Below are 13,231 nucleotides of genomic sequence, written 5' to 3'. Positions count from 1 at the left end.
TTTAGTGCTCTATAGCCACCATCTTGACTTTCTTAAATTCATGTTTGAATTTGTGCTTTGTAAGTGAAGTTCAAATGGAAAATGGAGAATGTCCACTTTCTGCCTCTTCTTATTTCCCCAGGACTATGTCTCCACAGCTAGCCCCTCTCTCCCAGTACCCTGGGCCGTCTCAGCTTCCCCATCGCCTGTTCCACCTAGCGGCTCTGTGCACAGTTGCAGTGGCCCGTGCACCCATGGAGGACTGGTGTCAGGTGAAATGTCCCAAGGCAACTTGGGGCAGGGCCTGGCTACTGCGGTCCCTACCCTGAGGTGCCAGTGTCAGAGCACACAAAGCAGGACTCACTGGGGACTTAGTAATTCACTCACCTTCACCATAAAAACCAAGACCATCCCAGTACATACAGGTCGGAACACACTTGGAAGTTCCACATCTGCAGTGGGTGAGGCAGCGGGACTGTAGAAAGAGCAGATGTCTAGCCTGACTTCCCAGCCCCCAGTGTTGAACAGGAAGGGGGACCCAGCAGCCCCTGGGCTGTCCTGGTGCCTGTGAGTATTTTCCCTTCCCCACCAGTATATCTGTGTGCCCAAAGGAGAAACATTAACCAGCAAATAAAAATCATTATGACAGGTCAAGAGAAATTTGGGAAGAAAGGTAAAAGCTTTATTTTTATACCTTTGTATGCATGCTAAGTCATTTTAACTCTTTGTGACTCTATGGACTATATAGCCCACCTAGCTCCTCTGTCCATGGGATTCTCCAGACAAGAATACTAGAGTGGGTTGCCATGCCCTCCTCCAGGGGATCTTCCAGATCCAGGGATCAATCCTGCATCTCTTATGGCTCCCACTTTGGTAGGTGGATTCTTTATCACTAGTGCCACCTGGGAAGCCCCAGTAGCACCCTTTCCTACTTTTTCAACAAGAGGCTCTGCAGTTTAATTTTGCACCAAACCCTACAAATTATGTAGTCAGCCTGCTCTGTCTCAGTGGCCAGCCACAAAGAACTGCAAGACTGACTGATAAATACAGTCTTTTTCTAGGTGACTGTGCCCAGTCCCAGATCAGGAGTTCTGTTACCATGGAAGATGGGGATAATGGATATTGGGGTAGATAACTAGCAGTTTCCACCTTGTACTGCTACTGCTAAGTCGCTTCAGTCGTGTCCGACTCTGTGCGACCCCATAAACGGCAGCCCACCAGGCTCCCCCATCCCTGGGATTCTCCAGGCAAGAACACTGGAGTGGGTTGCCATTTCCTTCTCCAATGCGTGAAAGTGAAAAGTGAAAGTGAAGTCGTTCAGTCGTGTTTGATTCCTAGCGACCCCGTGGACTGCAGTCTACCAGGCTCCTCCATCCATGGGATTTTCCAGGCAAGAGTACTGGAGTGGGGTGCCATTGCCTGTAAGTTAACACTAAAAATAATTACCGGGAATCAAGGATTATTGAAAATGTCTACAAATTTTACCTCGTTTAATCTTGAAGGCAGTAGCGCTATTAGCTCCAGTTTACAGATAAAGCAGCAGCCCTTGGAGATGAAATCACTTGCCCCAGAACAGTCTCACAAGGGATGGACCCAAGATTCAAACCTGGGCAATCTGGGTTTTGAGTCGAGGATCTCTGTGTGGCACTGCCCTTGCAGTTCAGCAAAAACCATCCTCTGTGGCTCAGCAGGGATGGTCTAGTTTGCTAAGACAGTGAACAGCCTTATAAAAAGTTAGATCATAGGATCACTTGTACCAGAACTGCTGCAATGTTTGTTTAAAATGCAGCTTCCTGAGCTCTAATCCAGGCTACTGAACCAGAATATCTGAGGATGGGTCACAAGAAATTTCATTTTAAGCAAATTCCTCCAGGTGATTCTTAGCAACTTTAAGAAATGTTGCTCAAAGATTTTAGGTTGCTGTAAACTTCCTGAGAGAAGTGTTGTGTGGGAATTAGGAAGTGTATGTGGGTATGTGTGCCTGTTCAGTCACATGGCCGTGTCCAATTCTCTGCGACTCTATAGATTGTAGCCTGCCAGCTTCCTCTGTCCATGGGATTTCCCTGGGAAGAATACTGGAGTGGGTTGCCATTTACTTCTCTAGAGGATCTTCCTGACCCAGGGATCAAACCCACGTCTCCTGAGTCTCCGGCATTGTAGGCAGATTCTTTACCACTGAGTCACCAGGGAAGCTGAGGAAATGGATACTCATAGTAATAAATTGTGGCAGGAAAGCAAAATATTACACCCTAATGAAACGGAATTTGCCAATATCTATGGAGACTACAGATGCATTGGCCTTGTGTTATAGCAGTCCCAATTCCTCACATTTATCCTACAAATAGACCTACACATGTATGAAATGGCAGAGGTACAAGATTGTTCATGGTGGCATTGTTCATCACAGGAAAATAGTAGAAGCGGCCTGAGCATCCAGGGGAGACGTGGCCAAGTCTACCCACACGGTGGCACAGAATGAGGAAGAGCACTGAGTTCTGATGTAGGAAGGTTCCAGGACATCTTGGGAGGTGAAGAAAGCACGGTGCCAACTGTGCATAGTACAGACAGGTCAGAGAGTCAGCTCTCACCAGGGATAGTGCTCCCACAGTTCCCTCTTTACGGACTCTGATCTCAGGGCTGGCATGGCAGATGGGGGCGGTACCATCAGCTGTGGCCCCTCTTAGTAAACCTTAGATTCTTAAAGGTGCCCTGAGAACTGTCTTTAGAAGTAGCGGAGGTACTTAGGGCCTCTCTGCCCTAGGCAGAGCAGGTCCTGTTCATCAGTTCCATGGCAAAAGAAAACCATTCTGTCACATCTCTTGGAAACAGTAAACCTAGCTCTTGAGTGTTGAATGATTCCTAGACTGTGTTAACGTTTTCATCATTTCCCACTGGAAAGGCTGCTGCCTCAGACCTTTGGGGGGAACACATTTTGTGTTTACTTTTTAAAAGCATTTGGATGATTGGTGCTCTTCTAGCCCTGTACGATGCCCGTTTCCTCTTGCATTTGGACCGCTCTCTCCTGTTAGGTTGTTTTCTTTTGTACCTAAGAGAAGGCTTACACTCTTGACTAGAAACACAAGGGAGTTTCAATAACAGATTGTTCTCTAAAAATAGTCCCTTCAGTTTTTGCTATTAAACTAGGTGTCAAAGCTCAGAGTTAGAGCAGTTTATTAGAGGAAAAGCAGCACAGAGTGTTCCCTTGGAGATTGTCATATATGGCCGTGAAACCCCAGGAAGGCAGAACTTGGAAGTCTTCACAAGTTAAGCAGAGAGAAACTCAAATGCCAGGTCAATTTTTTTTTCTCTCTACTTAAAATATAAGGATTAAAAAATACTCTACCATCAGGAAGTAGATAAATAGTAGATATGTTAGCACAATAAAATTTTTGTTGCTTCCTGTGTTTGGGGCCTGGATTAATTTTTTCTGGGTACTGTCATGGCCAGTAGTGGTTTCAGAATGTGGAATAGGAGAGTTTGAAGCTGCATTTTCATGGCCCTTTATGTAAGATCAAAGAAGTATAAACTGACTGTGTCAAAGAGTGAAGGGGTAGCTGATGGACAGTAGAGGGAAAGCTCTCCTTCACCACCCCCTCAGGCTTCACCTTGGCACTCTAATTGGTAGATGATTCATTTCAACTACTTTGGGCTGCTCTTGTGGCTCAGTTGGTAAAGAATCCACCTGCAATGAGAAGAGGCCTGGATTTGATCCCTGGGTTGGGAAGATCCCTGGAGAAGGGAAAGGCTACCCACTCCAGTATTCTGGCCTGGAGAATCCCATGGACTACAGCCCATGGGGTCACCAAGAGTCGGACACGATTGAGCGACTTTCAGTTTCACTTTCAACTACTTTAAATAGTCTCATTTAAATGGCTAGTGGCTACCATTTGGATAGCATACCTCCCAGAGCCTGGAAAAGGGGTCAGGAATTATGATTTCTGAACTCTTTTAGTTCAGTTCAGTTCAGCCATTCAGTCATGTCTGACTTTTTGCCACCCTATGGACTGCAGCACACCAGGCCTCCCTTCACATCAGGTGGCCAAAGTTTTGGAGTTTCAGCTTCAGCATCAGTCCTTCCAATGAATACTCAGGACTGATTTCCTTTAGGATGGACTGGTTGGATCTCCTTGCAGTCCAAGAGACTCTCAAGAGTCTTCTCCAGCACCACAGTTCAAAAACATCAATTCTTCGGCACTCAGCTTTCCTTATAGTCCAACTCTCACACCCATACATGACTACTGGAAAAACCATAGCCTTGACTAGAAGGACCTTTGTTGACAAAGTAATGTCTCTGCTTTTTAATATGCTGTCTAGGTTGGTCATAACTTTTCTTCCAAGGAGTGTCTTTTAATTTCATGGCCACAGTCACCATCTACAGTGATTTTGGAGCCCAGAAAAATAAAGTCTGTCACTGTTTCCATTGTTTCCCCATCTATTTGCCATGAAGTGATGGGATCAGATGCCATGATCTTAGTTTTCTGGATGTTCAGCTTTAAGTCAACTTTTTCACTCTCCTCTTTCCCTTTCATCAACAGGCTTTTTAGTTCTTCTTCACTTTCTGCCATAAGGGTGGTGTCATCTGCATATCTGAGGTTATTGATATTTCTCCCAGCAATCTTGATTCTAGCTTGTGCTTCATCCAACCCAGCGTTTCTCATGATGTACTCTGCATATAAGTTAAATAAGCAGGGTGACAATATACAGCCTTGACGTACTCCTTTTCCTATTTGGAACCAGTCTGGATGCCAAATTAAAATTATGGTATTGTCATATTTGTGCCTTGTGCATTCGTTGTTCATCTTCTAGAATAGATATAATTGACCCTCGCCTCCCCACTTGGATATTCTGAAAAGAGTGGGCCTTCCCAACTTCCTTATTGGGTTCTGTGAACCAGAGATGGCAGTGCCAAGCTATTCTTTGACTGTGTTGGTCCTTATGCAAGAACTGAACAAGAAATTCAGTCCTAGAGAGGCAGACTGGTATGAAAGCATGCTCAAACAGCAGAAGGTATGAAATCACAACACTGCAGCTGATAATCACAAGTGAGAACTCTTCTTTTGTGTGTGTATATTCCTTCAAAGCAGAATCAGTTCATTAATTTCAGGGACTTACCTTGCCTTACATGAAACTGAACTCCACCCATTTCTTGCTTATAAATTTTACTAGGAAATAGAAAAGAACTAATTGCCATAGTGCAAAGTTTTGGGGGTTGTAACAACTAGGGGCCAATTTATTGTTATAAAACCATCTTGTATGTAAAGTAGATATCCAAGGTGGCTTTGTAAAAGCAAACACCATTCAGTCTTGTGTATCCTGCTAACCCTAAGTCAGTCTGATCACTCTTTCCTACTTCCTATTTCTCCCTTCAGAGTATTCATGTTTTATCTTAGTCTGCTGCTGCTGCTGATGCTGCTGCTAAGTCACTTCAGTTGTGTCTGACTCTGTGCGACACCATAGATGGCAGCCCACCAGGCTCCCCTGTCCCTGGGATTCTCCAGGCAAGAACACTGAAGTGGGTTGCCATTTCCTTTTCGAATGCGTGAAAGTGATGTTGCTCAGTCGTGTCCGACTCTTTGCGACTCCATGGCCTGAAGCCTACCAGGCTCCTCCGTCCATGGGATTCTCCAGGCAAGAGTACTGGAGTGGGTTTCCATTGCCTTCTCCTTATCGTAGTCTAATCAGTGGTATTTTCCAAATCACCTGGTACCTAATATTTTGTTTTATGCTGCTTGGTTAAAAAACAATGCATAGTTGAGCCTCCCATCATGTAATCCATGAGGTCCTATCAATAAAATCTTCATCTTCAACCCCATACACTCACATCTCTAGGCCTAGACTACAGAATTTTTAAGAGATGAGTCTAATCATTTTTTCCCTAGGAATTCTGTTTCCTTAGGAAGTGGGGAGGTTGGATGGCCCAAAGCAAACCCAGTCTGCTTCAGGTCCTTAGTCCCATTGATCTTTGTTCCTAAGATTGTCGTGGGAATCCCAAGACCCTCAGGATTAGCCCAGAGGGAACCATCCTCCAGAACTAGTCTTCTCTCCAGCCTCCACTTAGCCTGTGTGCTTTATGGTCAGGGCCCAGTGTTGGGCCACCATCTCTTGTCTTCTGATGCATGCCCATTGGTAATAAACCATGCTTTACTTGTTCCCCTAAGAGGAAGTCTTGAAATACTCTAGACCAGTAACAACTACAGTTGTTAGAACCCCTGAAAGAGTGAATCCTCTTGGCATAGACTGCTATGTATGTCTCATGGACCTAAGATGATTTTGTGACACTGAGACATAGAAATTCTCCAAAGGGCTTATTCAAGGAACAAATTCATAATGCGTTACAAGCTGCTGTAACAATGACATTAACTACTCTCCTCTCCTACTGAGTGAGCCACCCAGCAGAATACCATGAATATAAACAGCCCTGGAATTTCAGATCTTATTGTTTTGTTGATGAGCACACATGGTCCTTGTGCCTACAGTGTGGGTGGTCTGCTGGGGGTTATGAATCAAAGCCAAAAGGTTTTGTTCTTTGGTCAACCTCCACATGTTATTTGTGAGCACTTGACTAATTGATCCTAAACTGCACATTTAATGGCCACTTTTGGGTTTTTGATAGGAAAATGGCTACTTGTTTATTCTCAGATGTCATAATATACCTGCCCTTTATAAATCAGAGCCCCGGCATGGACATACGAATGGACTCTGGGGTGAGATTAGAGGCCCTCCCTGTGATCCACAGCCCACGGCACGACCTTGAGAAAGTCTTGGCCAGGTGTGCCTTCCGTCTTCCCCAACACAAGCAAAACACACCTGCTCTTTATCTGGCTGAGTGGGAAAGTGTGCAGCTGCAGTAGATTAGAACGAATGAATGTTTGTCTGCAAACAGAATTTCTTGGTGGTTAAATGTTATGCAATTACAAGTGTTATTGCTAAATATTATCCTGATTTATTCTGTATATGTTAAAACATTTAAAATTAATCATGCATTTTCTAGAAAAAAGGATATTTTCCCAGTCTCCTGCTTTTGCTTTAAATGATCAGAACAATTCAAGTAGTACAGAATTGTATAAATGACTGAATCATCTTGAGGTAACCAATGTTATTGATGTAATGCACTGCAGGTAACTTTTCACAATCTCTCTATGTGTGTAGAAATATAAATTCTTATTTTTATAGTTTATGAAAGCACTGATATGCCTTTATATGCTATGGCTATATGCATATACAAATATATATATGTATGTGTGTGTATATATATACATATATTTTTACAGACTTATATTTCCAAGTCAATACAGCAATACCTTGTTCTTTTTAGTAGTTGCCTAATAGTCTATAATGTGGTCCATAATTTGTTTAATCATTTCCCCAGAGCTGGCTCTAGTTTTTCCTCTATTCTTAAGTGATAAGAACAAAAGCAAAGGTTGTTATCTTGGTGTTATGACTTTTTGTCATGTACTTCCTTTTGAGTTTTAGTTTGTTTTAAGCTCCTCTTAATTAGATTTTCCATCACATGGCAGGTGATTTTTAAAAATATGTGTATTTTCATCTTAGTACCGTTTATTAAGAAAAGAGGAAGAGAAAAGTGCCTTTCTGTACAACGGTAGAGCTTACAGGGTAGTTGGTTGGTTGCGTGCGCATTTGGGAGTATTGTTTGTTTACATGGTCGTTTCCTAGGTTTCTGTGTGTCATTGCCAATCTGTGTGACTTGGCGGCCAATAGCTCTTCCTAAACCACGTCTTGTGGCCAAATGCAGACTGGATGTCAAGGAATGGAAAATATTGCAAAGTTTCTAAATGGTCAGGAAGGTTTTAATTGCAAGAAAGGTCTAGTTTTTGTTTTGTGAAACATAGCCTGGAAACACGTAATTCAAAAAAAAAATCCCTTTAAGTCTTTACATTGCATGCAAAGACTGAGAATGTTTTTAACATAGAGCTTCTGCACTAGGCCGTTAGCTTACCAAGGTAGGCCTCTTCATGTATTTTTGTGTAATGTGAGACATAAACAGTAAGACAGTAGGGAAAGGCCAGCCCTGGCATAAGATTCTGTTTGGGAGTAGGAGGAGAGACCAGGAAAATGAGGTAATGCGGTTTGCTCTAGTGATAGATGCTAAATCAGATCTTGAGGATGTTTATCTTGGGCCTGAGAGCAATGGAAAGCCACAAGAACCTTTCTGGGGGGATGGGGATGGGGAGGGAATGGCCGAATCAGTGAGTGGAGAAGCTGACTGGGGCTTTTTATGTGTCATTATGATTGATGACCTGGGACTGTTCTTTCCTGCCCGTTGCATGGAATGAGTTTGTTATACCTTATTTTTATAGCTTGTTCTACCAGGTTTCTATACACCAAAGAATATTGCTAACAATAGAAACAAAACTCTAAGTTTTCATATTGTGAATTGGTCTGTAGTCTGATTTTTATATATGTATATACATACCACTCATTTCCACAAATGCGTCAATAAAAATATAATTTTTATTTATATTATTTTAATATAATTTTATAAATTTTTTATTTTATATTATATCTGAAAATATAATTTTTAAATTGGGAACAATTTAAAAACCCTTCAAGAATGATGAAACTTCCTTCCTAGTCCTTAATCCTCCTGAGTTTCTTGGTGGCCTCCAAAACTTTAGCCAGCCTCTCAAAGGCTGTGGAACTTGTGGATAGATTCAGAAAATTGGAGATCCTATAATTCAGTGGTCCCTAACCTTTTTGGTGCCAGGAACTGGTTTTGTGGAAGACAATTTTTCCATGCACATTATATCTATTGTACACTTTATTTCTATTATTATTATATCAACTCCATCTCAGATCATCAGGCATTAGATCCCAGAGGCTGGGGATCCCTGCTATTAATATAACTCATTGTATGAGCTAGCCTTAGACTCAATTCACTACCAAGCTTCAAAGATCATCTTTTTTCTCTTTTTTTGGAGGTGAGGTCCTTATAGGCCAACACTTCCTCCCAGGAATATATAAGACCAACTAAAACTGATTTGCCTAATACTTGCCTCTGTCCTACTATGCCTGTTCTGGATGTTCTTACTTGTGATGACTTAATTTCTAGGCAAAATTAAAGATATTCTGCCTGGACACCTGGACATACCAGGCTGTCCCAGATTTGGTGAGGCCCATGAGATAGGTGTGGCTTAAGCCTAACAGTTAGGGGAAAATGCAAAGAGAAAGATAAATAGTACTTTCCATCTTGCTCCTTGATACAGACCATGAAGAGTTAATATATGAAAAACATGAAGGAATGATAGAAACTTCAAATGAGTATTGCAAAACTCAAATAAAAGAGTGTGGGCAGAAGTTCTCTGTAAACTCAGAAAACTGTGAAAAAAGAAGAAGGAGAGCTCTGTGAATTATACTTATTACTTGTTCTACAATGCAAAATTCACTAGGTAAAATATTCTAAAAAGAGCTGTCTTCAAAAGCCTAGCTTCAGTCTACTGTAATTTCCTCATGAGAGTCTGTTATCCACATATGAGAAAACTTGGTGAAAAGTATGTTCTCTCATCTAATGTCACTGATTGTTTATGCCTTTGCCTCAATTATTTCTGATTTTTAGTGTTTTCTTTTAATCTCTGCAAAAAATGTTGGGGTATACTTTTTTCTCTATATGTATATCCTGTCTTTTAATCCAAAAATTCAAAGTGGCTGGGCTTCTCTTTGAAACGCAATTCAAGTGTTCCTGCAGCCATGTATCTAAAGAGCCTACTACAAGTATAAACCTAGTCATTCCTGTTTAGGAAATAGTGCCAATCATGGAAGTTACTTTTCTTTGAAGAGAGAGAATTCCCTTCTTTCAGACTTGCAAACCTAATAAGCAATTTCCTCTACCTGATTTACTTTTAGCATTTAATACAACACTACCTGCAAATTGGGACTTTCTGATAAATGCCAGCCTTTTTGCACCAGAGAAATGTTGAAAATGTTAAGTATTTATATTTAAAACTACCATTGGAATATTCTAGGTGACACTATCATCATGAAATTTCAAAGCATGGTTTTGTTTTTTTGGCTCCTAGCATCTTCCACCAAGAATTGAATTGAATTAACAAAAAGGAAACATAAGGCATTTTATTTTATGAGTAAAATCCCCAGAATAGCAAGTGTGACCAAGTTTTGAAAACTATGAAAGTGAGCAGTGGCTGGGTTGTCTTTTCCCAAGAATCAGAACAATTTCAGATATGAACAGGTGGTTTGTTTGTTATTGCCCTCACCTCTCTCTTTATAGTCATGTTGTACGATTGGTTTAGCCATAAATTCTCTAGTCCAATTCATTTAAAAGTGTATATCTAAGGGATTCTCTAATTTTAGTCTTACAATATTATATTTGTTTTGGACTGAGTTTTTAGAAAATAGTACACATTTCAGTTTTTTATTTTCTGTTGTTTGTTCTATAATCAAAGTAATGAAGGGCTCCATAGTTCAGTGACAGATTTCTACATGGATATAATATGTCTTCTAAGACAAAGCAAGTCATGTCTGATAGATCCCTTATGACAGTCTATTTTGTTAAAAAGTTGTAACAATCACCAGGCCAGAGGGAGTTGTAACCAAAAACAAGGATGATCTGTCTCAGTGAGAGAAGCCAGTGAGCCCCAGGTCAGACCTTGCATCCTATTCCCATGACTTTGTTCCTCTTTCCCTCCTTACCCATGATTTCTTCTTTCTTGCAACCTTCATCACAACCCAAAGCCCAGCCTCCCAGGGACCTGAGGAAGCAACAGAGACAACTGCCTTGTATTCCCTCAAGTTTATACTTATTAATGTGGATTCAGTTAGTTATTGTTAGTAAGGAGATTCTTTAGCCAGACACAGTTGAGATGTAAAAGTCATACAGCTAAACATCTTGATTCTGTTTTAATAAACATGAGCATATTTTGGCTTTAATGATAATTAGCTGAGAAACTTAAGAGTTGAGAAGAGGGGGTTGAACTCAATGACATCTTAAGTCATTAAAACATTTCCTAATGTCAAATATTTTGTGATCTCAAAGAAACCATATAAAGAAACCCAACCAGATATCGACATTTCCTTTAGTATGTCAAATCCCCCTGAGCTCAAAATACCAACTGGAACCTACTTCTCTTTTTTTGCACACTCTCAACTTATGTAATATGGCCTGCTTTTTGTGAGGGACTTACAGCTCCTAAATTTCTTATCCAGGTCTATTCCTTATTTTGCCTCTTCCTTATTTTATATCTTGGCTATAGTCTTTGAAGAGTTGCCATTCAGACAGCTCTCAATCAAAGTGACTGGACTTAAGGCCATCAGAAAGGAGTAAATAATGCTCTGAGCATCTATTTTGTTTATAGCTACATCTCCAGGATCTTAGAACATGTCTGTACAGAGTATCTTAATATTGTTAAACTCAGAGCTAGCATCACATAATAATGCCTTGGGCTCCACATAGTCACAATCACACGTTGGATGGGTATCACCAGTCAGTCTCTTCTCTGTTACCACCCCATCCCATGCCCAACCATCACTCTACTTAAAACTTGTTTTTTTTTTTCCTTCTACCTGATTCTTTTCCTAGGTTAATCTATAAAAATCTCCTAGTCATTTAATTTAGTATTGAAATGTTATGTTTTCATTTAATGAATAAGCCATTTGGATTGAATTTGGTTTCCCAATTATTGTTATGATCCACTGGCTGGCTGCATAAAGTGAATACATCCAGAGAACTTTGAGAGAACTGATATTACTTGTCTTTGAACCCAAGAGACTTTGGGCTCTACTAGTAAAGAGTCAACTGAAGCAAATTTTTCTATGCTATTAATAGTACTTGGTCAGAGGGGAAAATAGTCTGGGAACAGTTGCCTGCGTGAAAGTCACACCGAGGAATCATTATTATTATAAACTATAAATGAAGTTGGAGTAATGGGGAAAATTAAACTTGTTTTAATGAAAGACTTTATAACATCTTATAGATACTATATCCTACTTCCTCTCGTCTACAGTATAGGTGCCCAGAAGAATCAATATGTAAAGGTTACACATTAACACATTAAAACTACACCACAAAGCCTCTTGTTATTCAGACCAATGTTAGTACTGGGATGAACTTCTGTTCCCAAATCAAGTGGGATAGACTCTTGGAAAATAAATTATCTGCACTTTGAGAGGATAGTACTTTCCATCACTACTTCATCTGCTCCCCACCCCTTCAGCCTGCCTGGCGCATAACCAAAGAGACTATTACCAGAAGGCACAGACATCATCCCTAGAGCGTTAAGCCAAACCTTGCAGTGGAGTGTTGCAATTGGCTCCAGGGACCAAATTCATTCCATCTTTGAAGGTACCAGTTGAGAATTCTGGGGCAGAGAGCATGAAAGCCTTCATTTCTTAGGGTCTTAGCTTTGTCAGTGCACCTCTTGCCCAGGGAGCTATCCAAGGTGCTATCTGAAACTCCTTGTCTTCTGGTAGATCTGAATGTTTTGTCCCAGTGTGGACATATATTTCTGCCTCTCTTGAGCCTCACCCTTCTGCATTTGTCTAATTCTGAAACCATTTGTCTTTCCCAATTTGGATCTTTCCTGACCACTACTTGCTTCCAAATCCTGAGATATGTTGTGACGCATTCATAGCCTGCCCTCAACTAACCCTTTGCCTGCATTTTGTCTTGACTCTGCCTAGTCTGACTTAGCACTTGTCCTCTCTCACCCTGTTCTCCATCTGGGCTTTCAGTATCTATAGCACATATAAGCAAAGTAATATAAATCAGAAGTTAGTCGATAAGAGAAATTAAACCCCGTTGTATATGTTTTTATTTTTGTATTAATATAAATTGCCTACAGTTGAAAAAAGTTCCCTAATGAGAAAACTTCCAAGTGTATAGACTAGATGGACACACTGAAAATAATTTTCATTCTTAATTATCTTCCAGCATGTTTGCCAAAGTAAATTCAATATTCAGTTATTGTGGACAAGATCAATACTATTCTCAGTCAGTCAGTTCAGTCTCTCAGTTGTGTCTGACTCTTTGAGACCCCTGGACTGCAGCACACAAGGCTTCCCTGTCCATCACTAACTCCCGGAGCTTGCTCAAATTCATGTCCATTGAGTTGGTGATGCCATTCAATCATCTCATCCTCTGTCGTCCCCTTCTCCTCCTGCTTTCAGTCTTTCCCAACATCAGGGTCTTTTCAAATAAGTCAGTTCTTCGCATCAGTATTGGAAGTATTGGCCAAACTATTGGAGCTTCAGTTTCAGCATCAGTCCTTCCAATGAACATTCA

The 13,231-nt window shown here is 40.9% G+C and overlaps 1 protein-coding gene across 2 annotated transcripts in view; it reads left to right on the top strand.

The window, feature by feature from the left end:
* MAMDC2 (MAM domain containing 2) overlaps window positions 1–13,231 on the top strand; it is a 163,365-nt gene that overhangs the window by 33,877 nt on the left and 116,257 nt on the right. The gene's annotated exons all lie outside the window — the stretch shown is intronic.

This window comes from Bos mutus, chromosome 8 (genome assembly GCF_027580195.1).
Source record: "Bos mutus isolate GX-2022 chromosome 8, NWIPB_WYAK_1.1, whole genome shotgun sequence".
NCBI lineage: Eukaryota > Metazoa > Chordata > Mammalia > Artiodactyla > Bovidae > Bos > Bos mutus.
Note: the sequence above shows the minus strand (reverse complement) of the source record. Positions and strands in the feature narration are given on the sequence as shown.